The sequence below is a fragment of the Ambystoma mexicanum genome, chromosome 3p (assembly GCF_040938575.1).
Source record: "Ambystoma mexicanum isolate Mex_15411 chromosome 3p, UKY_AmexF1_1, whole genome shotgun sequence".
NCBI lineage: Eukaryota > Metazoa > Chordata > Amphibia > Caudata > Ambystomatidae > Ambystoma > Ambystoma mexicanum.
Genome location: NC_090925.1, coordinates 1,165,280,583 through 1,165,304,614, shown reverse-complemented (window position 1 = coordinate 1,165,304,614; position 24,032 = coordinate 1,165,280,583). Strand labels below are relative to the sequence as shown.

At 47.8% G+C, this 24,032-nt stretch overlaps 1 protein-coding gene across 2 annotated transcripts in view; it reads left to right on the top strand.

Annotated features, from left to right (window-relative positions):
- The first annotated feature begins 10,857 nt into the window (after positions 1–10,857).
- The window catches only part of SAR1B (secretion associated Ras related GTPase 1B), a 543,089-nt gene continuing 529,914 nt past the window's right edge, over positions 10,858–24,032 (top strand). The window contains exon 1 of one of the 2 annotated variants that reach the window (XM_069652568.1): positions 10,858–11,233. The gene's annotated coding sequence lies outside the window, so the exon portion shown is untranslated. Of the gene's footprint in view, positions 11,234–14,601; positions 14,715–24,032 lie in introns of those variants that run through there. The other variant, XM_069652569.1, reaches the window with a different exon arrangement.

The following is a 24,032-nucleotide window of genomic DNA, read 5'->3' as shown; positions in this document are numbered from 1 at the left end:
GGCCAAGGGACAGGAAGAGGTACAGTGCAAGGAGGTGCGCTATATGGGAGGAGGGATGGGCTACCCCAAGATGTATGTGCCTTCTGCAAGAGACCCGGAAACTGGAAATCCCAGTGTCCCCAGAGTGGTGGGAGAGTAAGGGGCGTATGGCCCCCTTCACAGACAACATTTGCCCCAGGAAATAGGACTGGTGGGTACGGCAACCAAGACAATAGAATGTTTAAACCCCCTCAACCCAATGCCTTTGACGGACAAGCAAGAGCGGATGTTCCCTGGCCGGCCCCGCCTCCCCCCAATCTACTGTATCAGCCACGACAAACGACACAAGTACAAGGTGTATGCCAGGGTGAAGAATGTGGAGAAGGGGTATACTATAACGATGATTTTCAGGATAACACAAGCGATATGTCCTGAGGATGCCGGAATGAGATAGCGGGAGTGGTGCAGGTTCCTATAGACCAAAGGGGGCCTTATGCCTCTATTAGGATCGGCCCCCACCGAAACTTGAGATGTCTGGTAGACACGGGAGCTGGAAACAGTTCCGTGAATATCAGAGCCGTCCCCGCTGTCCCATTATCGGATAAAAGCAAGGTATCAGTTGGATTTGGGGGAAATCCAATAAGGACTCCTGTAAGTGAAATAGTAGAAGCGGAACTTCATGGGGTAAAATGGGAGAATGGGTGGCTGTTGACCAATCACTGCCCAGAAAACTTGTTAGGTATTGATGCATTAAAAACGCTAGGGGCCACAATATATTGCTCCCCCAAGGGAGTGAGAATGACCATAAGCAAACCTATGAGTATGATAGGAGTAATGCAAACCCTGCCCCCGGAACTCCAAGACATCCCGAATGAACTATGGGCCACTCATGGGAATGATGTAGGAGTGTTGGATGTTTCCCCAGTAGTAATCAAACTAAAGCCCGGTGCCAGGTTGCCCAGGATAAAACAATATCGCATATCACACGAGGGAGAGCAGGCACTATATCAAATAGTACAGGATATGATACGGTTAGGGGTGGTAGAGCCAACAAATGATAGCCCTTGTAACTCTCCGATCCTTCCAGTACACAAGAAAGGTGATGAAGCCGTACCCTATCGTTTTATTATTGATTTGAGAGAAATAAACAAAATAGTAGAACCCAGATATCCAGTTGTCCCTAATATTTCAAGTGTACTCACTTTAATTCCCAAAACAGCGAAATGGTTTACGGTAATTGATTTGAAAAATGCCTTCTTCAGCATTCCTATTGCCGAAGAAAGCAGGTACCTGTTTAGTTTCACTCTTCGAGATAGACAGTATCGATTTACTAGAGCCCCGCAGGGATATACAGAAAGTCCCGCCATATTCAGCCAAGCACTAAAAACACAGATGGATAACCTAGCCCTACCCGCTAACACTGCTCTGATACAATATGTTGATGATTTGCTATTATGTGCAGCCACCGAAGAGGAATGCCATTATGTGACCAGATTGGTGCTAATGCACTTAGCAGAGAATAGGCACAAGGTAGCCCTAGCCAAAATGCAGTATGTAAAACAAAAGGTCCATTATTTAGGCTTTGAGCTGTCCGAAGAGGGGCGAACCCTGTCTACTGGTCGCATTGCTTTGATACAGTCCATAAAAGGTCCAGACACGGCAAAGGGTCTCCGAAGGATAATTGGTGTTTTATCCTACTGTAGGCACTGGATTCCTGAATTCTCTGTATTGATCCAGCCCATGCTAAAAGCCTTAAAAGAAGTACAAGAAAACGGCCCATTAGAATGGACACCTGAGATGGAAAAAGCCCTGACAGCTATGAAAGATGTTCTATGCCACGCACCGGCCTTAGGCACACCTGATTATACTAAGAGATTTTGCCTTTTTGTTGATGAACAGGAAGGTTGCGCTGTGTCAGTCTTGACACAGGAACAAGGGGGTAAACAGAGACCATGTGCATATTTTTCTAGCACTCTGGACTCAGTAGCTCGAGGCCTACCCCCATGCATGAGAGCAGGAGCTGCAGCAGCGACAGCCCTAAAACAAAGTGCAGGTATCATCCTAGGGAGTGAAGTAACAGTAAAGGTTCCACATACGGTAGATGTTCTTCTGAATAGAGTGCATACACAGCATTTGACTACAGCTAGACTCACACAGTATGAGATGATCCTGTTTGCCAGTAATGTAAAAATTGAACGGTGTAACACTTTGAATCCAGCGACACTGCTTCCTTTGCCCACCTCACCTGATGACATTGGGCATGATTGTGTGATCCAAATGGAAGAACACACTAAGGGTAGAGCAGACCTGCAAGACACCCCGCTGGTTGATAATGAGGGTATATTATTCTGTGATGGTTCCTGTTTCAAACTGCCAAATGGGGAGACAACAGCAGGGTATGCAGTAACTACAGGGGAACGGTTGATTGAGAGTGGGAAAGTGTGTGAAAAATCGGCCCAGGCAGCAGAATTAATTGCGCTAACGAGAGCATTAGTGTTAAGCAGCGGTATGAAAGTGACAATTTATACTGATTCAGCCTACGCTCATGGGGTGGTTTCCAGTTTTGGTAAACTCTGGGGAGAGCGTGGGTTTTTAACCTCCCAAGGTGATACTATTAAACATGCCCGATTGATTGCTGAATTATTGCAAGCCCTTACGCTGCCCAAAATGGTGGCCGTAGTGAAGTGCTCAGCGCATAAAAAAACACTGGATTATGTCACGCAGGGAAATTCTTTGGCTGACCAGATGGCTAAACTAGCTGCCACAAGGGACACTCGGTGGGAAGCCCGACAGCTCATAGTGGGGAGGGATGTGACTATGGAAGGGACGAAGGAGCGCGTAAAGGAAATCCAAGCAGATGCAACCATTGAAGAAAGACTATCTTGGCACAAGGATGATCAATATGAGGAGACGGTAGATGGGCTATGGGCACATACCAAAACGAACACCTGGGTACTACCTGACGCATACTTACCTGTGATAGTGAGCGTGGCTCATGGTCCAACCCACGTTAACGCAAGAACTATGGAAGAAGTTTTAAGTACTGTGTGGTACAACAAAAGATTGGGAATGTATTGTCGCCAATGGGCAAAACAATGTGAAATATGTGTTTTATATAATGTGGGGAAAGGTGTACCGGCCCCGGCGGGCCACAGTAAGTTACCCACCTGCCCTTTTGAGGTGGTGTATATGGACTTTATACAGCTGGAACCTGTAAATAAACATTCCTACTGTTTGGTGATGAAATGTGGGTTCTCAGGATGGGTGGAAGCATATCCCCTGCGGGACAATAGTGCCACCTCCACAGCACAATGCATGTATACGGTCCCCAGATATCTATGGTCTGACAATGGGACTCATTTTACTGGTGAAGTAGTAAGCAAAGTTTGCAAGGCCCTTGGTATTGATCAACGTTTCCACGCAGTTTTTCATCCTCAATCAGCTGGGATTATAGAGGGCACAAATAAGGTACTGAAGAACAAACTGGCAAAGGCTTGTGCTGAAACAGGACTGAAATGGCCGGATGCATTGCCTATTGCATTATTGAGTATGCGTACTATGCCTAAGCGTACACATGGTTTATCTCCTTTCGAAATTGTTATGGGGCGCCCACCAAGTATTGGGACCCCCATATCACCTAAGAGATTGTCTGAGCAAGCATGGCCTGCATTACAACAGTACTGTATTGGGTTAACTAATAGACTGATTTCTATTAATGCACAGGTGAACGCAGTAGCTCCATCTCCTCTGATAGGAGAAGGTCACGACGTGCAGCCCGGTGACTGGGTTGTTATAAAAGCCTTCGATCGCACCAGCGGACTGCAACCCAGATGGAGGGGCCCGTTTCAGGTGCTCCTCGCAACACAAACTGCGGTAAAAGTTGATGGCAAACCGCACTGGTACCACGTGAATCACGTCAAGAAGACGCTTCCATTACTGATTCCTCCGGAAAAGGGAACCAACCAACCCCAGGTTGCAACAGTACTGCCAGACGTCATTAGTAGGTGTGCCCATCGTCTCCGATCCCGTGACGTGTATGTGCCAAGCAACGTGTAAGGACACTGTTTTGAACTTTGATCATTAGGGAGATGAACATTTGGACTCTCTTGTTGGTTTTAGCAGAATTGTGCCTTACTGAAGACGACGGGCTTGTAGCCTGAAGGGCCTTCGGCGTTCCCCTCCTGGGACAGGCACTACGAGACGTGGGACAGATCGGATGAAGGTTTTCAGTGAGACCTACCACTATTAGAGTAATAAGGACACTGGTGCTTTAAATAGGGGATATTGCTATATCGCTAGGTTGCAACTGATATACGCTGTATACTGAGCCATATACTGAACTATGTCTACACCCGTGTATGCTGGTTTAGTCCCTGAACGGATAAGTGTATGCTCCTCAAACACAGAAGGTAAGAGGAAAATACCAGTTTGTACCACAAGAGGCAAAATTTTGTTTTCTGTATGCACGATAGTAGTACTAATAGCATTTGCCATAATATTCTGGTATCTGGAACATCCATCTAGATATGAATTAAAGAACCTGTTGCCCGAGTCAAATGAAACAGGGAGAACAGATTGGGTCAAGAGCAGGAATCGAGATGCCTATGACCAACACGACCCGGAAGACTATGCTAAAAATGAATACGTGAAGATAATAAACACAACATATGGGGTAGTGAATAAAACTGATTGCTGGATCTGCACCCACATGCCCCGACATAGCAGTGAAGGCATCCCAGTGTACGCATCGCCAGTTACTGAGGATGCCGGGTGTACATTAATTTACATGAGAATAGTGTCAGCACAGCAATACATGATACCGAATACCGCTTGTTATGTTAGAGGAGAGAACAAAACCCTTCTAAAGGAAAAGATATGCTATAAAATCAAAACTGAGGGAATCGGGCTTGCACCTGCTATGGTACAGATAGTAAGAGAACCTCCTCCCCCTATCACCATCACACAAGAGTTTAGGCCAAAGAATATATGTTTTAAGAGGAGCGCAAGAGGTAATCAAAGAATGATCTCGGGGTGCAGTCAAATGGTGAATCTAAATAACTACACGAAGGGATTGTTACAGATTGAAGGACATGCCTACGTCTGTAACAAGAGGGCTTATTTGTGGTTAGCCAAAGATTTTGTTGGGGTATGTTACATAGCCAGAATAATGCCGGCTGTGATGGTATATGCCCCGTCTACTCTGCATAAAGAAATACACAGCAGAAATAAACGAGCAGTAAACCCAAAAATTCCTACGTATCAACCTACAGGATGGGAAACGTTTATAGATCTGATGGGGGTCCTGGTTCCTCCAGCGGGCATCTTTATGAACAGTCAAGAAATCCAAAAGCTAAACAGGGCCCTTGAGTTCGTAATCGAAGAATCTGCAGACCTAATGGAAAACATCACTTATGAAATGAAAGCAATTCGGCTAGTGGCTCTCCAAAATAGGTATGTCTTAGACATACTCACTGCAGAAAGGGGCGGAGTCTGTTTTTTGGTGGGATCCCAATGCTGTGTTTACATACCAGAAGGGAGTACAGGAATCCTGGATGGAGTAAACAAACTGCATAAAGTGGCGGATAGCATCCACCAGGAGGAAGGGTCAGGAGATAGCTGGTGGATGAAGCTCCTGAAAGAAATTGGATGGCAACTTCTTACGCCTATACTGGTTCTAGCGGCAATAGTTGTAGGAATTTGTCTCTGCATCCAATGCTTCCCGGTATGTGTGTCGTGCTGTGTTTCCATGTGTTCTTCCAGCATAACGCGCCTAAATCCAATGGATAAAAGCCATGTACAACAGGAATTTTTTGACATGGGAGGCCTGGAGAAGATTATGGTACATACAGTATGTGATGATGTTGCTTTCCTGCCATCTGCTTATGCTAGGACTGTTTAGATTGATGCTCAAGTGTGAGCAAAGGGTGGATTGAAGGTACGCATGCATATGTAATGTTGTGCTCACACTTGGAGTTTGTACTAATCACCATATGTGTTAAAAGAATGTACCCTTTGTTAAAAGAAGAGGCCTTCTCTTTATACAGCGGCATTTAAGACCTGCTGACCTGGCAAGAACTTGTTTTTAACAGAAGAATTGTGTTTGGTCACTGTATGTCGAAGCATGCTGAGCCTGCTAAAACTATCTGCAGATTACGGGTGGGGAAGGAATGAGTAAGCACAGCCTCGTGCACAGAGATAAGGACACAGAGGGGCACGAGAGAGAGCGAATAACAGATAACAGGAAACCCCAATAGCAGATGTTGAACTGTTGACCGTTGATGCAAAGTCATGACTGGGAGGAACCGCCTTGTGGTGGACATAATCTATGTGCAGCAATGTATGACAATGTAAAACAGATGGGTATAAAAGGACCACGATGTGCAGGGGAAAGGGCGGCACTTTGACGACTTGCTTTGCGAGACGGTTGAACTTGTGGCCCATTCGCGAATGCTTGTGTGTTAATAAAGCAATGTTTACTCAACTCTTTTCTGTTTGAGTTTTTATAGGGTCCCTTTTGTAATGGTTATGGTGACGGCGAGAAATCGCACCCACAGGACTGATGTGGGGTCGTACGATATTCTCTGAGGAAGTCGAACAGGTTGCGCCGGAGGCCTTCCCCCCCCCATTCACCGATATGCGGAACACTTTGCTGAGCGTTCGCATGAAGCGCTCTACTTCTCCATTCGCTCTTGGCCAGAGTGGGGTGACTTTCCGATGTTTTATTCCCCTTTCCTCACAATAGCGAGCAAACTGCTGACCTTTGAACGGTGCTCCGTTGTTCGAGCATATCTCCAGGGGGAACCCATGTGTGGCGAACATCTTGTCCATGGCTAGGGTGGTGTGGTCACTGGCTGTGGATTCGACCAGCTCCACCTCGGGTAGCGCGACCACTGATCAGTCACCACCAAGAAGTATAGGCCTCGACCTGTGGACACGAAGTCTGCATGTACAGTCCCCCATGGACGGTCACTCCTTTGCATGGCCTGAATCGGCGGCCCCCTCTCCACTGGGCTCGCAGCCTGGCAGTGTATGCAGGCTCTTATGAACTCTTCAACTCTGCTTTCCAGATCAGGAAACCAGACCTTCAATCGAAGACATGCTTTTGTCTTCGCCATCCCCTGGTGTCCTTTGTGGGCGAGCTGCAGGACTTTTCCCACCAGCATCCTTGGGATCACGATTTGATGTCCCCTTAACAGGAGACCGTCATCTGCCACCGATAGCTCATGGCGCGCCTTCCAGAGCGCCTGAAGATCTTTTTGCGCTCCCTCATTCCTGTGGGAATTGTTCAAGAGGACTTCACGCCATTCCCCGGTGGCCACCGCACATTTTATCCTCATGAACGCCTCATCCATGTTGGATTCGTCTGCGATCTCCTGACGTGCTAGGGTGACAGGCAGTGCCAATTCAACCACCAGGTGTATGGCTTCTACACAGTCTGCCACCTCCAGTGAGTCCCTGGGTCGCCCAGTACCCGTATGGCGGGATAGATAGTCCGCGGGGTTGTGTGTCCCTGGGTGATAGAGTAGGTTGACCCCATATTCCATGAGCGAAAGTATCCATCTTTCTATGCGAGGTGGTGGTTTGGACGAGGTCCCTGACAAAATCGGGATGAGGGGCTTGTGATCTGTAACGACGACACTGGCTTCCTTAGAATGTAAATTCTGAAGTGTTTGCACCCCCATAATATGGCTAAGGCCTCTCGCTCAATCTGGGAATAGCGCCTCTCGGTGAGAGCCTTGCTCGCGTAGGCGATGGGTCGCATGGTCCCTTGATGGTCCGCCTGCATGAGGACTGCTCCTAGACCCACAGGGCTGGCATCAACCACGATCTCTGATTTGCGGTCAGGGTTGAAATAGGCCATGGTTTCTTGTCCTGATAGGGCATTCTTTATGGCAGTGAATGCCCTTTCTTCTTTCCCAGTCCAGGTCCACGCTACGTCGTTCCTGGTGAGTGCCCTCAGAGATTCTGACAAGGAGGCCAGGTCTCGAATAAAACGTTCACAATAATTGACCATCCCCTGAAAGCTCCTTATTTCTGCTGGGGATGCTGGCAGGGATGCCTCTCTGATATCTTTCACCTTCTCCGGATCTGGGGAGATGCCCCCGGCATGGAATAGGAATCCAAAGAATTCGAGCCTGTCCTTCAGGAACTCGCAGTTTTCTTTGTGCAGGGTCAGACCGAGGCTGCGTAGTCTCTCAAGAGTGTTTTCTAGGCACTTTAGATGTTCAGCTTCTGATCTAGCGAAGACCAAGATGTCATCCGACATGTTGATGACCCCTTTGAGTCCTTACAGAGTCCCCCTGATGGCGTTCTGGAAAACCTCAGCTGCGGACGAGACCCCGAAGCTGAGCCTTTTGTATTGGTATAACCCCTCGTGAGTCGTAAAGGTGGTAATGTATCTAGACTCGGGGTGGAGCTCTAACTGGTGGTAGCCTGATCTCAAGTCCAGCTTCGAGAAGACTTTCGCTCCCTGGAGTTCACCAACAATGTCATCTAAGGGGGGCGTGAGGTGACGTTCTCTCTTAATTGCTACGTTGGGCAACCTCATGTCTACACAGATCCGTACTGCACCCGGCTGTTTGGGCTTCGGGGCCACCACAATTGGAGAGACCCAGGGGGTGGGTCCTTCCATCCTTTCAATGATGTCGAGGTCCACCAGTGATTGGAGTTCTTTTTCCACCTGTGCTCTCAGATGGAATGGGATGCGGCGATGTTTGAGCGCTGTCGGTCTCACTGACCCATCAATGTGCAGCCGTATGGGGTCAGCCTTTAGTTTTCCGATACCTTGAAAGATCATCTCAAAGCGTTGTAACAGGCGGTCCAGATCAGCGTGATATACTGCAAAAGTGAAGCGCACAAGGTTCAGTGCCTCTGATGCAGCACAACTCAGAAGAGAATGTGGGCTTACGCTTGTGATAACCTGTTCTGTCCATGAGTATCCTGGAGCTACAAACACTCCTTGGATGGGAATGTGCGTCTCCTCCATATGTGTATATCCGCGCTGTGGACTCGGTCAAACCTGGCCGGCCTGGGAGTGCATTGTAGTGTTCAGTTGCCAACACGCAGACTGACGCCCCAGTGTCTATGAGGACCGGAGTGGGGACTTCTCCGATGTTTACTGTACATGTGGGTTGTCGACTCTTTCCAGGGCCTTTGCCAATGCTAGAAATGAAGAAAACCTCTTCTTCTTCCTCTTCCTCTTCTGCGATGTTGAGATCTTAAATGCCCTGCTCGACAGCCGACACACCCCTTACTCTCCTGGCGTCGCTTCTGCCAACTCTCTCAGGTCCTCTCGAGGCTGCTACTGGTGCCGTAGCCCTGCACACTCTCGCATAGTGTCCCGGTGTGCCACACCGGCCACAGACTCTCGATTTGGCAGGGCACTCACCCACATGCGGCAGGTCATACCCGCAGTAGGGGCACGACGGAGCAGTACCTGGCGCTGTGGGGCCGTCTCCTCTCTTCGGGGTCCATCTCGACCTCCCTGGGGCCGAGCGTCTGACTGCAAACGCTTCCTCCTCCTTTCTGGAGTGCGTGGCTGCGTCCATCTTTGCTCCCCTGGCCTCAGCCAGTTCGTAGGCTCTCCCCGTGTCCAAAATTTGTTGCAGAGTAAGTCCAGGTTCCCTCAGGACTTGTCTCCTCAGTTTCCCTGAGCTACACCCTTGCAGCAGCTGGTTGCGAACCATTTCTTCCTCGTTTACCCATCAGCAGGAGCTTGCTAGGTGCCTCAGTCGAGCACAGAACTGGTCCAGTGATTCCTCTTCCAGTTGTTTCTCGGCGCTCATGACAAACCTGTCAAAGTCAACATTCGCCATGGGGAGGAAATGGTCTCGGAGTGCTTGTTTAACTGCGTCATATGTGACCACTGGGATGGTGAGAGAGTCTCATATTCGGTGGACCTCTGTCCCTGCAGAATACACCATGATGGCTATCTTCGCCTCATCATCCGTTTCCCCCGAGGCCCTGAAGAACATTTCTAACTTTTTTACCCATAGGAGCCACTTCGGTCTCAGCTTGGATGGGGGGCCTGTGGTATCAAATTCGGGCATGGGGGCTAAAGTACTGTGCATCCTGCGTGGTATTGGGGCAACAGCACCCTCTAGCTCTTCTTCCTCCCCCATTGTGATGAGTGATACTCACTGGAAGCTGTGCTTAGCAGGCGTCTTGGTGGGCAGGGTGGAAGAGTCCACTTGAGACTGAAGACCCTCTGGCTGTCCTCTTTCTTCCTTTGCCACAGCCCTGCAGCAGCTGGGCTGTGGAGGTTCCAAAAATTGGTGCAGAATAGTGCAGAAAGCAGATAGCACACTCGCTGGCCACAACCATTGCAATCTGCGTGTGAAAGGAGAAAAGAAAATGGCCGCCGGCCGAGCGTGTGGATCGGAGCAACGTTCCGCTTCTCCCATGCCGTCAGAGCGGGCAACAGCTCCGTAGCCGCCCTCGTCGCCAGTGTTATGTGCGTGGGGGCTGGCAGGGGGCCCACGCTGGCAGTCACACAGGCATCTGCACACGCATACAGGAACTCACGCCGGAGACGTGTGATTGCTCCAGTCCCCGGCGCGAACTGCCTGAGGACCGCGTTTATTCTTCCCTGTGCATGCGCGAGCCTCGATCCCGCTTGCGCATGCGTGTGCTGGCGTATTCAATACGCAACACCTCCGTATATCAACAGCATTCACTAAATATACGAAATGTTTCTTGACAACACTTCCTATGTTTGGTCATGACAGTAAAGCAGTAACACTATTGTACTGGACAGTAAAGCATTATTGTGTGCTGCTCTTCTCTGCGCGTGCGGTAGTTGGTACTCCCTCACACCTGTGTGGGTAGCTGACTCATTCCATTGTAGAACTGAACTGCCTGCTTGCCGTGCGTACGTTCACCTTCTCGCGCACTGCGCTTCCTGGTAATGTTCAGCTACCCGTTGCTATGTACAAACTGTCTCCTCCCCTTCTTGTGTACAACGGACTGGGCACTGGCTGTAGTGACTGTGCAGTGGGGGGGAAGTGTTTCAGTGTGACACCAGGGCCGGAAACGTCTAATCTGTCAACAGGCAGAGAGTGGGAGCCCATACAGTCAGCACCTGCTGCTCCTGGCTCGTCAGATCAGCGGCTGACAGAGGACGGACAGTACAGAGGGGCAGGGTGAAGACGGAGTAACGTAGCCCCGGGCAGCCTGCGCGTTAGGGTGGCCACCGAGACAGAGAGCTCATAGGTCAAGCAGCAGTCCGGCAATTCGGAAGACCGCAGGACGAAAGGTGAGTCTGTTTGTGTTTCACAGTAGCAAACCTTCGCGGCGAGGAGGGGGGCATAATCCGTATTTTCAATATTGGAATTGTAGACAAGTGCACACATTCCTGTGCCGTCACTTGAACAGCATCGTGTGATCCTGGGCAGAGGGGAGCGCTCCATCGGTTACTTGCTCCTCTCTTCCGTATTGTGCGAAAATTGTGAACGCATCAACACAGACTGAAACCGTTTTGCCCACCGATATTAAAACCGGCTCTATTTGGGCCAGCCTGGAAGCGCTTTAGTTTGTGTTGTTGCACAGTACACGTACTCCCCATTGATCTCACGGCAATGTTATACCTTGAATTAGGAATGACAGGCTATTCCAGATTAGTTTAGCTACCAAGGGCACACACAAGTCGTTCGACGGCATATCCCTCCAACGACTGCCTCCTTTGGAAGCCGATACAAACATTCCTTCTAAGAATCTTATAAATAGCTTACAAGAATTGTGAGAAACTAGTGGGATTTTTGGAACAATAATGACTTTATCAGAATTTACATGACAGCGAAAAATGTATTGGAATTTTTATAAAATCTTAGAAATTAGGATTTATGTAAGATCTTATAAGTTTCTGATAAGATCCTTGTAACAAAATGAATAAGAAATTGTTTTATTTAAGATGGGGAAGGGTGGGGGGCAAGCAGCATTCATGTTCATTTTGTTTAGAAAAAATGCTAGTTTACAATGTGAACCTCCAGAATATTCCTCAGGTCTCGTTGGATCGACCTGTCGATGTCCGACTCCCCTCATGAAGGTTTCGAAAGTTTGAGCACTATGCCTTTGGGCCAGAAGAAGGTACAAAAAGGCTACAGGCTGTCATCATGTGGTGACGTCTCGGTGCTCGGTAACCTGGACATTTTATATTATTACTGAGTTGTTGTGAGACTTGTGTGTTAGTTACTGTTGACGCAACTCCCCGCCCCGCCTGAAGGCTTGGGGCCCACTCTCGGTTTTGCTGGGGCGTTTCTGTGCTCTGCAGGATTATGTCTCAGGCTTCAATACATGACCTCCCTGCCTTGTGGACGTCTCTGTTTGCATTTCTAAGTGTCTAGGTTTTTGTGTTACTGTGCCTGCGGCAGTACCTCCCTGTCCGATTCAGTATAGTGATAGTCAGACTGGCACACTGCTTCCAGGGACGTCATTTCACCAAGATCCCAGGAGTAGTCGAAGTGAAATTATATTACCCTTGATCTCTGATGACATAGCAGGAAGTGGTCATTTGACCCCGCCCCATTGACATCACCAGAAGTGATAGCACATAACCTTTCATCCCTTGGCAAAACAGAAAGTGGCATCACATAGCATTGTTCCTCAGTACACTAAGAAAAATATGGTTATGATATAACTGTGATATGATATACAACAATGGATCACCATATGTAGCATTAATATCATTGTGTATGGGTCCATATGACTGTGAATGTAAGTAGATGTCCAACACAACAACCTGGACTATTTGTACATCACTCAAGCTAATCTGTAAACAGAGCATCTCGAAGATGCCTAAAACCAAAAGCGCAGACATCCAGTGCCTGCCAAGTATCCGACAGACTGGACATAGCAACTCGCCAACACAAATCCAACCAGAAGACAATCAATCATTGGCTGTACCACTTCATGCTTTTACACTTGGACAATAAGCGCTGGGAGTTTATTGTCAATAGTGCCTTTTGAACCAGTCCACAGCAACCCACTCCCACCAGAGCTTGAATATCCCCCAACCATTTTACCCTGTGAGTTGCTAAGGGTCCTCCCTCGTTGTTAGATGGAAGATAGAGGGGAAGGATGTGTTGCAGGTCACAGTAATTGCAGGATTTTTAAATTTTCAAATGTGAGCAGCAGCAGCTCTATTAAATCACACCTGGAAAAGGCCCATTCTATTATGTTCTTTGGTCCTTCATAATTTGCTTAATGCCAGTCTCTAAGAACAGGAACTGCCTCAATGTTGCACTGCATCCTCTTGTTCCCAAAGCAAGTGTGTTAACCTTGAGCTATCCTTCCAAATATATATATTTTTGCTTGAGGAAGCAACAGATGATTTACTTCAAAAGCAGAGGGCAACTTCATGTAAATTAATTATCTCACCTTGCATCTATCTACAGTGTGCCTGAGATGCAGATCTGGGTCAGGTCACACAGTGCCCAGGCAGGATTGGTGGCAGAAGCCACTCGGGCACACGCCTCATCACAGGCCCAGTGGATCACTGGATGTGCAAAGCAGACGAGAAGCACTGATGAGATTTGCGTTCATGCTGTGCGGTCACTGAGTACTGCAGGCTGCTTTTACCAGCTAGCTAGACCTAGCCTCCATACCCTTCCTGTTGCCACAGTACTGGGCCCTGCCTCTGAACCCAACCATGCAGGCCTTCTTCATTGATGGACTGCCAACCTGTTAGTGATGGTGGATTCATGGTTTTTCCTCCATCCCTGTTATTTCTCCAGCTAACGAGATTTAGATTCCAGGTGAAAAAAGCTGTGGCACATTTAGCGGCATTGATTAACAACCACCTCTTTCAGGTGCCACACAGATATCTGCTCTTAGCACTGCCTCTTTGTCCAGTGGACCATGGATCGCAAGGACCGGTCTAGGGATAGCAAAGGGGGATCCAGGGGTAGGAATGTCTACCCTTGGGAACCCCCAAATGACGTCTCTGATTGCTTCTACATCTCAGTGGATAGCAGTTTCTGTGGTCATATCGCCCTGGAAATTGTGTGCTGAAGTATCCAGGGCTGCCCGAGGCATGGGCAGTGTGTGCCGTCACCCCGGGCCCCGCGTTTTTGGGGGCCCCGGCAGCCACCAGCTGCAGCGAGCATATGAAATAATGCAAATTGCTTTAAATGGGATTTGCACGCCTGCACTGCTTCCAGGCACAGGACTCCCGTCTTAGTGAGGCCGTGCTTTCAGCTCCCACACCCTAATGACTATTCTAGAGACAAATATCCACTCCGCCCACCTCCCCAGCAGCCCATCATACCCTGTGCGGCCTTGCAGTTAGGATTTATCATGCTCTTTGTTTTAGCAGAGCATTTAACTTGGAGGCTTTTTGAAAGTAATGGTTGATTTAAGAACCATTGTTTTGGACAAGGAGCTCAAAAGGGGTATTTTATTTTGAAAGCACACACTAAAAAAATGTTGCTGTTCGAATCTGTCTTCTTTGAAGACCATTAAAATATGTCACGAGTAAGTGAGCTCGGAAGCGAGAGGCACAGTTTGGCAGAGGACTCTGCTGGACTTTTCGTTGCCTTTGTGGATTTTGCCTGCTAACATTCTCGAGTGGCTTGCTCTTTCTGCATTCTATTGACCTACCTGCTGGCGGCTCGCTCATTCTGCATTCCACTAACTTGCCTGACTATTGGCCTGCGAGCTCGGTGCTCGGCTGCTCTACCCCATTAAATGCTTGCGCGAGTAAGTGAGCTGGGAAGTGAGAGGCACAGTTTGGTAGTCTGGTGAGTTGGTACTATTCTGCATACCATGTTTTGTGCATTGTTGCCTATCTTGCCATAACTAATTGTTCATACTGAAGCGACGGGCTGGCGCACCTCTTCCAACTCGCCTGCCCAAGCGCGTGGCATTTTCCCTTACGGGAGCTATGATGGAATGATCTGCTCTGCTAGCTTCCCTGGAAGAAGTGATTGAAGTTGAAGTTAGTTTGCCCATCGAGGTGCATGTGGATATCCCTGCTAATAACACACTTCGGACTAAACGTGCTTGCCCGCTACGGACACTGAAGTTGTCTAAATCTACACCATCTGTTCCCAAGATTACCTCACACTTTTTTCCGATATGCTCCAAGGAACCTATTAACATTGGCTCTGCTGCCTAAACTCTCTGTGAGGATTTTTCCAAAGAACTTTTATTGCTTCTCCAATGTTTGGGCTCCAAGACTATTGAACTGGTTGCAAAATCCTTTTCTCTGTTCCCTGTGCACCCTGCGCTTCTCCTCCTGGACCCCCCTCTTGTACAGCTGCAGCCTTTCCCTACTGGAATAGCTTGCCCCTCCTGCGTGGCACTGTCTGTGAAGCCCTGTATCCACCCCACGGCTAATCCTCCTTCTGACATGATTGTGGGTGAAACTGTGTTCATTGTCCATTCACACCAAAATGCCTCGATTGGCTTCTCGGGCCAAGATAATCTCTCTCAGCTTGGCCCTCTGCCTGAGCCTGCACTGGTCGTTAGTGCCCTTGTGGATTCCGCTTCTGCCTTAGGAGTTCTCTCCACCGTTGACCCCTTTCTGGAGATTCCAACTGCTTTGAGCGATCTAGCGATGTTTCACCTTCTCATGTTGGTAACCTTCATCCTGTTGCTGCCCGAAGGCAATATGGGTTTCCCTCGCCCGTATCCCTGTGTTCCAACGCATCTATTGACCTTTCTAATGTTAGCGCTTCTACTGCTACGTTGTTTGATGTTTTGGAATCTTTATTGGTTCACTTAACTACCAAATGTTATTTAATTGCTACTAAACTAGATGGGCAGCAACAGTCACTCAATAAGTCCTTGGATTTAATCGAGGGGCTCACTAGGTTTTAAATAACCATGAAACATACTGGTCTGAGATGCGGACACCTTTGCCCCCCTCCCATTGTAATTCCTACCAACTGCTCTGTCCTGTCGGCTCCTCCTACTCCTCTATTGCAGGCCCCAAAACCCCCAAATATCAATCCCCTGGGGGGCCTTATATCTTCGGTGAACCTTCCAAAGTGCCGACCTCGGAAGGTAGTTAGCCAGGCATTAATGTACGAGCCCCTTAACAACAAAAAAAGGAGAAAAGCTATGGCGACTGCCTCTTGTGAGACGCCATCTGCTGCCCCATTTTCCTCTTGCCCCCACTGCTTGCTGCACCAAGAGGTGTTTTCCCTTTCTCTAATTGTGAGGTCTCTGAGGTGGTCTCTGAGGAGCTTATGTTGATCGAGTCTGGTGCTCCAGTAATTGATCTAACTTATAGTCTGTCTCTAGTTCAGGAGTTACCCCTTCTGTACCCAATCTCATGCCTACATCTGGCTCTCAGGGTACGTCGAACCATACCATTACTGCAATTGGTCCCCCTCCAGTGAGAAGGACAGTTGCAAACACTTCCGCTCAGATTGTGGGTCAATATGGGTATTCCCTCCCTCACTCTCGTGCAAATAGGCCCAAGGGGGGTTCTGAGGGACCCCAGCGCATTTCTGATGGTCATGATTCAAAGGTGTTGTTGATTCAATGCCTTTTAAGGGAGGCGGATGATTACCATTTGAATCGAGCCCAGTTGCTTCACCTATTCCACTGCATTATTCCCCTGCGGTTGATTCGTAGTGAAGACATTAAAACAGTGGATTTTGTGAGCATTCTACTAACGCCACTTCGGTGGTCTACTTTTACTCCAAGGAAACATTGGCTTATACGCTCGAGTACTCTGACCATCTTAACCGATTGGGCTATGAGTGACTAGCAATTGACGCAGTCTACGGCAAAAGGTATCTGCCTGGCGGAGCAAAGTGGGGAACCCATAGGTGTTTCTGCCCCTGGCAACCCACTTCCCGTTGTCCCCAGTTTGCCACTCAATATGGGGATTGGTGGTGGCTCATCAGGGGAAGAGAACCACTGGGCTTGGCTAGCCAGGTTGGCGGCACTAAAGGGGATTCGGAACCTTCTTCTCAGTTTATAAGTTCGAACTCGCGTGGCCACTCACATTTGTTTGAGGAGGGAGGTCTCATGGATCTAATCAACCAATATTCTGTGGTTGCTCGCTCTACAGGAGACTTGACTGATGGAACCTCTTGTTATTTACGGATGGCATTTTATCTATAAATTGGCCACTCGGGCCCACTAGGGCGTCCTAACGGAGGTTTGCTGTTGGGTGCCAAAAATGCTCGGGGGTTGACAGAAATTCGGATGGACTCCCCTAACATCCTGATGGTCGTGATGAATGCTTTATCTGGAAGTACTAGCAGTCAAGTTCATTAATCTTTATGATCCCCATATACACTGCCCGGTGCTGTCTGAGATTGAGAGCTTGATTGATCACCTACCTTCCTCCTCTTGTATCATTTGCGGGGACTTTAACCGCACGGACCCGTCCTCCCAGTACTTGGCTGATCTTGGGGATGACCACACTTTTAGAGGACAACCTATTGACCCTTCACTGCAAACTGGACATGGAATGGGCAACTCTACTATATTTGAGCAGTTTCTCCATGATTAATGGAGCCTTTGGTGTACCCGCTTCTGTCCAAAATCAATTAGTATCTTGGACTATGGGTTTTTGATATCTGACCGTTGTATGGTCCTGGACATGGGCATTTATCCTCGGCTAGAGAGTGACCACCTGCCTCTTCTGTTGACTACTACTCTTACAGTGCACCATGTCGCTCCAGTGAGCTCTGAAGCCCTTTAGATCAACACCACTTTAAATCGTATCTCTTGAACTGAGTATCGGTTGGGCGCGGTTTTCCGCTCTGCATTATTCCATTTTGTTGAGCATTGGAGGAGGGGTGCTATAGTACATCCAGCGGACTACCCGTACATGGTATTGGAGGATTTTGGCAAAATGATGGAGGCCTCTGTATTATTTGTCTTCACCAAGATCAAGCCAATTGCGAAGCGACCAGGGATCTTACCACCATTGCATCACTATCCTTAAAACAGTGTTATGGCTGACAAGAGGAAGGCCTTGCACCTCTAATTACGCCTTCTTATGGGCATGATATCGGATCCCTTTGGTTGAAAAAAGCCAAGAGCACTTACCGCTCATGGATCAAATTTCATCAGTACACTTCCAAATGCTCCCTTTGGCGGAATTCGGTCCATCTGGCCTCCTCCAATAATCTGCGTGAATTTTGGAGGGCAATTGTTTGTAACCAACCTGTGCGCAGTCTGCTTGGGGCTCCTGCCAATGCGTAGGTTGAGTATATTATGAACACCTTGGGTGGAGGAGTGGTAAGTGCAGCTGCCAGTTGTGACCCTTTGGGCAGATGGCAGTACTTGTCTTACAGATAACGATATGTATAAGATTATTGTAGGCAGCAAGTCTTCTAGGGGCCCTGGCCCTGATGGCATTTGTAGCACGATCATCAAGAAGGATGCTGATCTTCGGGCTATTGCATTAGACTGTCTTTTCCGATGGATTGGTGAAGCACAGGTCATTCCACCTTCCTGGTGCGATAGCATCATTGTGCATGTCCGGTAGAAGGAGGCCCGTGTCAACCCGGGTAATTACTGCTTCCTTGCAATGCTTGATGCATCTTCTAAAATCTTTGCCCGTATTCTCCTCGACAAACTTTGGGCTTGGGCAGTGACAGCTAACCTTATCAAGCCCAACTAAACTGGATTCCAAAAGGGACTTAGCACAATGAGCAATTCTCTTACCCTTCAAACCGTCATCCAGCAGACCTGGCTTTCCCGAAAGTGTACAGTAGACGCAGCGTTTATTGATTATAGTGCATCGTTTGTCTCTGTTAACCGCAATAAACTGTTGCGCAAACTTTCTGCTTGGAACATCCCCGCAGGTTTATTGGCCATCATCATACACCTTCATACTGATACTCGGGTTAAAGTCCGGCTGGACCAACTGGGCAATACCATTCCCTGGATCCCAACATTACTTGGTCTGAAGCAAGAATGTAGATTTGCTCCTCTTTTGTTCAACCTATATCTTGCTGATATGGCAGTGGCTTTGGTGAATCCCGTCTCGATACCACCTAAGTTGGGCAATTTCCCCCTCCAATGGATGGGGTTTGCTGACAATATTATCTTGTTGGATTTAACACCCATTGGCCTCCACGCTGCCTTGAGGCCTAGAAGTGTTGTTCTAATGCCCTGGAATTGGTGATCAATATTTCCAAAACCAAAATTATGGTATTCCATGCTTTTGGTCAAAGGAAGATCACCATTCCTTGGCATTTGGTGGAGGAAAAACTTGAGGTTGTCCAAAAGTATAAATATCTGGTTGTCCTCTTTGATGGGGGCCTACGTGACAGTCGTCACCTAGATAACACCAGACTCGGGTGTTCCCAAGCTTTGGGGGCCCTGGGGAAAAATGGCCCGGTTGGGAGGTTACTCCCTAGGGATTTTGGTCAAATTATTCTTGGCAAAGATCAGCCCATGATAATGTATAGTGCTGTTCTTTGGCAGCCCGGCAACATGGCGGGGGTGCTCAAACTGGAATCTTTCCTACTTAAGAGGTTGCTCCGGGTTCCCACTCGGACTCCCGTCCAGACCATACTCTTGGAGTTTGTCATTTTTTCTTGTATGGCAAGACTCCCGTTGTCCTCCCTGAATCTCCTTTGGCAACTTGCCACTGCATAGGTTGGTACTCTGAACTCGATCTATCGTGCCTGCAGCATCAAAACTCATTGCATGCAGGGCAGTGTCATCCATAGTTTGGTCACGGTTGGAAACAAATGGTTGGCTCTGGTCCCGGGCGCTACCTTGAGTTGGCCTTTTCTCCATTTTAAAGCTGTCATGAAAGGGGCTGTCTATAGTCACATCTGTGAGCAATAGATGGTGCATATGGCTTCTGTGTCAAATAGCGGTTTATTCTTTGAATACATTTCTGCACGCCCTGGGCCACCTAATTACATCAACCAATTCTTGGGTAACTCATTGGTCTGGGACTACCTTAACCTCAAAACTAATTCCGTCAAAATTACGGGGGCATGGTTAAACATTTCTAGACTTGCCAGGATGTGCTGTCTCTGTGGCTGTGGTGCCCTGGAGTTGATCCAGAATGTGTTCATCCATTGTGATTTTTTTTTGTAGTTATTGGAGGGCAGCATTTGTGGCTGTGGGCATAAACCCTGATCTTATTGCTGACGACACTTGGGCCTTATTCATGGGGGCGAACCATGAGCCCTGTATCATCTTTTTCACCCTTTTTTGGAGGAAGATATCTAGTAGTATGGAGAGTCTGTAATAGTATCTTGGAAATGCGCTTTGATTTTCCTTGTTCACGGTTGGGTTTGGGCGAACATACTGCAATGTGTACGAGTGCATCAATGCACAATTGTGATAGGCAGCAGGAATACTGTTTTGAAATTTTAACGGATGTATTGTGTTTAACTGTGATAAGCATTTAGCCAATTGTATTGTATTGTTTTTAACCAATGTATGTGTGCCTAAAGCTGTTGAAATATATGGCTATATGAGATGGTAATAAAAAAAAATCATTAAAAGAAAATATATATATATATATGTTAACAAAAAACACCCTTCCTCTCGCTAGCTTTCATGAGTAGGTTTTTTGGTGTGCCAAATAGGTTTATTTTGTTTTAGAATGTCATATTTCACTCGCAACATATGAAGCATGCCGTTGTGCTCCATGTAAAACACCCAGGTAACCGTTTCACATTATCTTTTGTTATGAGTCTTTTATTCTTGAAAGAGAGCCTACAAGCCGTTTTTTATCCATTTGCTTAATTGCATGCTGGTATTTATTTGTCTTCAAGATGGGGGAAAATAACGCAACAGTTGTACTCTTTCTGTTTAACATTTCTATAAGGATTCTTATGTTACTGCAGTACTTTAATGATGTGTGCACTTTTCAAGTCCTCTTTATAAAAAATTAAAAAAGTATTGTTGTAAGCCAAACATTGGACTGAGGGGGGCAAAGGATCAGAGGGCAAACTGGTTGTGATGATTTACCAGGTTCACCAATGAAGAGACCGACTTGTCCTTTGCTGATTTTCAGGGTATACGTTGACAGTTCATGTGGGTTGACAGCATCCCCCCATTTTTTTCACAGTGTAGACGCCAACCCCTCTGGTTGTCATGAATCGCAGGGTGCTCCCCTTTTGGGCTTCATGGTCCCTGTCACAACGGGCTTATACACATTAATACTTCCAATATGGCCGTCCAGCGCATTCCCTTCTCGCTCCATGCGTTGGACGTAACCTTTCTCTACTTTTAGACCACGCCTTCTACGGCTCAGTGCGTCTCAATGCTATTGCGAAGTAGCGACCAGACGTGTGCTCCGTAGCTCGCGGTTCTTCTCTTTTTCCACTCCGCTTTCCCTTCCTTGACCCCCCCCCCCCTTCTTCTTACCTCCTGGATTCGAGTTCTAGTGAACTTGCATTGCCTCCTGGATTCCTGGATTCGGCCTCCTGGAAAACTGAACGCATTCTGGATTCGGCAGAGACACGGGCCGCCTTCTTCAAAACCCGTTCTATCCGAAAGAAGGCAGCAACCAAGGACGCCGGTAAAGAACGGACTCAGGTGAGAACGGGGGAACTCCTTGACAGTTTGAGACGCCACCCAATCGAAGGCGATATCGACATGGAGGCTGCCGTGCAGGACTTGATGCGTCGTATGCAGGAACTATCAACCGAGGTACAGAATCTGAAAGCGCAGAATGCCGCTCTCAAACAATTGGTCCTATCCCGGGATTCTGCTACAAAAGAAAGTGTTATACTGGGCGGCGTCGTGGATAAATACGACGGCTCAGCAAAGACCCTTTGTGCATTTCTGGATTCGTGCTTGGTTCACTTTACCTTCAAGCCTTACTACTTTGCGACCCCCAGGGCCAAGGTGGGTTTTATAATCTCTCACCTTTCCGGGAATGCCTTGACTTGGGCCACTCCCCTCGTTAACTCTAGTGATGCCCTCTTGGACGATTATGATGGGTTTATACGGGCCCTAAAAGACATGTTTGACCGCCCTGAGCAGGTCTACAGTGCACAAGAACGCTTGTTAGACTTTCAGCAAGGGGCCCAGGATATGCTCACGTATGTGACCCAATTTAAACAACTGGCAAAGGAAGCTGACTGGTCCACTGAGGCGAGTTTTACCCTGTTCAGGAAAGGATTGAACGAAGAAATTAAGGATGAGCTGGCCAGAGTGGCACGACCAAGCTTGTTCCAGGCATTAATGGATCTTGCCATGCAGATTGACTTCCGTATCCAGGAAAGGAAGTCAGAAAAGAAAAAATCCAGGGGAACTCCTTCCAAGGTATCATTTGAGGGTACCCCCAGACCGGACATCAACCCAAGTCCAGTCTCAGAATCCGAGCCCATGCAGATTGGGGCCTTTCGTGGCCCCAATTCTCCACAAGAGAGAATGAGGAGAATTCATACGGGCTTGTGCATGTACTGTGCCTCAGATAAGCATTTGGTTAGGGAATGTCCTTTAGCACACCCTTGGCGTTCGGGAAACGCCAGCTCCCGATCCTAGATGCAGCAGAGCTTCGGGAGAGAGATGTTTGCTCCACATCCATTCCATCCTTGAACTCTCCTGGACAAAACAATTTGGTGGTACTACAGGCCTTTTTATCACCATCCAAGAATACAAACTATTTCATTTTGGCCCTGGTATACTGCAGAGCTATGGGAATATTCATCGATCACGAGTGGGTTGCTAAACATCAGATTCCCTACGAAACACAAAGCACCATGCAACCTGTGGAAACTATTGACGTAAGACCCTCACATCAGGGCCCATAAGCCTGCAGACCAAGGAGAACCAGCTTTCAATAAATCACCATCAAGAGCTGATCAGGTTTGACATTATTAAGTCAGCTCATTACCCCTTGGTATTGGGCATGCCCTGGCTACAGAAACACAACCCATATATCAACTGGTCTGCGGGTTCTCTATTCCTAGGCTCAGAGTTTTGCATGTCTCACTGTCTATCCCTAGAACCTCCATTAACACACCCAAAGGAACCAACAAAGGAACAACAGACACCACTAATGGTATCCAATGCCATGCAAGTTCCTGAAGCCTACCAAGCGTATGCTGATGTGTTTTCGACTGCCATTGTCCAGGCCTTACCCCCACACAGACCTGAAGTCTGCGCAATAGATACGGAACCCTCTGCAGTGATTCCCTTCGGCAGGATGTTCATTCTTTCCGAACCCGAGAAGAAGGCCCTAAGAGAATACCTGGATACCAACCTTGAAAATGGCACCATAAGACCTTCGAAATCTCCTGCTGGTGCTTCTCTATTCTTTGTTCCCAAGAAGGATACCAAGGAACTCAGACCTTGCCTTGATTATCGCGGGTTAAATCAATGCATCCTCTAGGACAGGTACCCGTTACCCCTGATTTCGGATATCCGGGAAGCTGTGAGAGGCGCAGTCATATTCACCAAGTTGGATCTCAGGGGCGCCTATCATTTGATCCGTGTCAGGGAAGGGGACGAATGGAAAACCGCCTTCAGAACACCCTTTGGTCATTATGAGTATCTAGTCATGCCCTTCGGATTGGCTAACGCCCCAGCAATTTTGCAACACTTTATGGACAGGGTGTTTTCTGACATGCTGTTTCTCTTTGTTATTGTATATCTGGATGACATACTGATCTTCTCCAAGGATCCTATACAACATGAAGAGCACATGAAGGCAGTGTTGCAGAGACTCCGACGAGATCATAAACTCCTGGCCAAACCTGAAAAATGCTTGTTTCATGTGACCTCCGTCCATTACCTAGGGTTTATTCTTAACCCAGAAGGAATTGGTATGGACCCTTCAAAGGTAAAAGCCATATTGACCTGGCCTGCTCCTACTTCCGTGAAACAAATTCAATCTTTCCTGGGACTTGCCAATTTCTACCGGAAATTCATATCTAATTTCTCCGAGATAGTACAACCGATTGTTGCTCTCCTGAAGAAAGACGCTCCTTTCCTCTTGTCAACACCACAAGATATGGCGTTCCAGCGTTTAAAGGCAGAGTTTACACAAGCTCCTATCTTGGCCCAACCCGATACTAGCCGTCCCTTCCTGGTAGAAACAGACGCTTCAAATTACGCCATTGGCGCAGTCCTGAAACAAGAATTAGGAGATAAACTGGAACACCCAA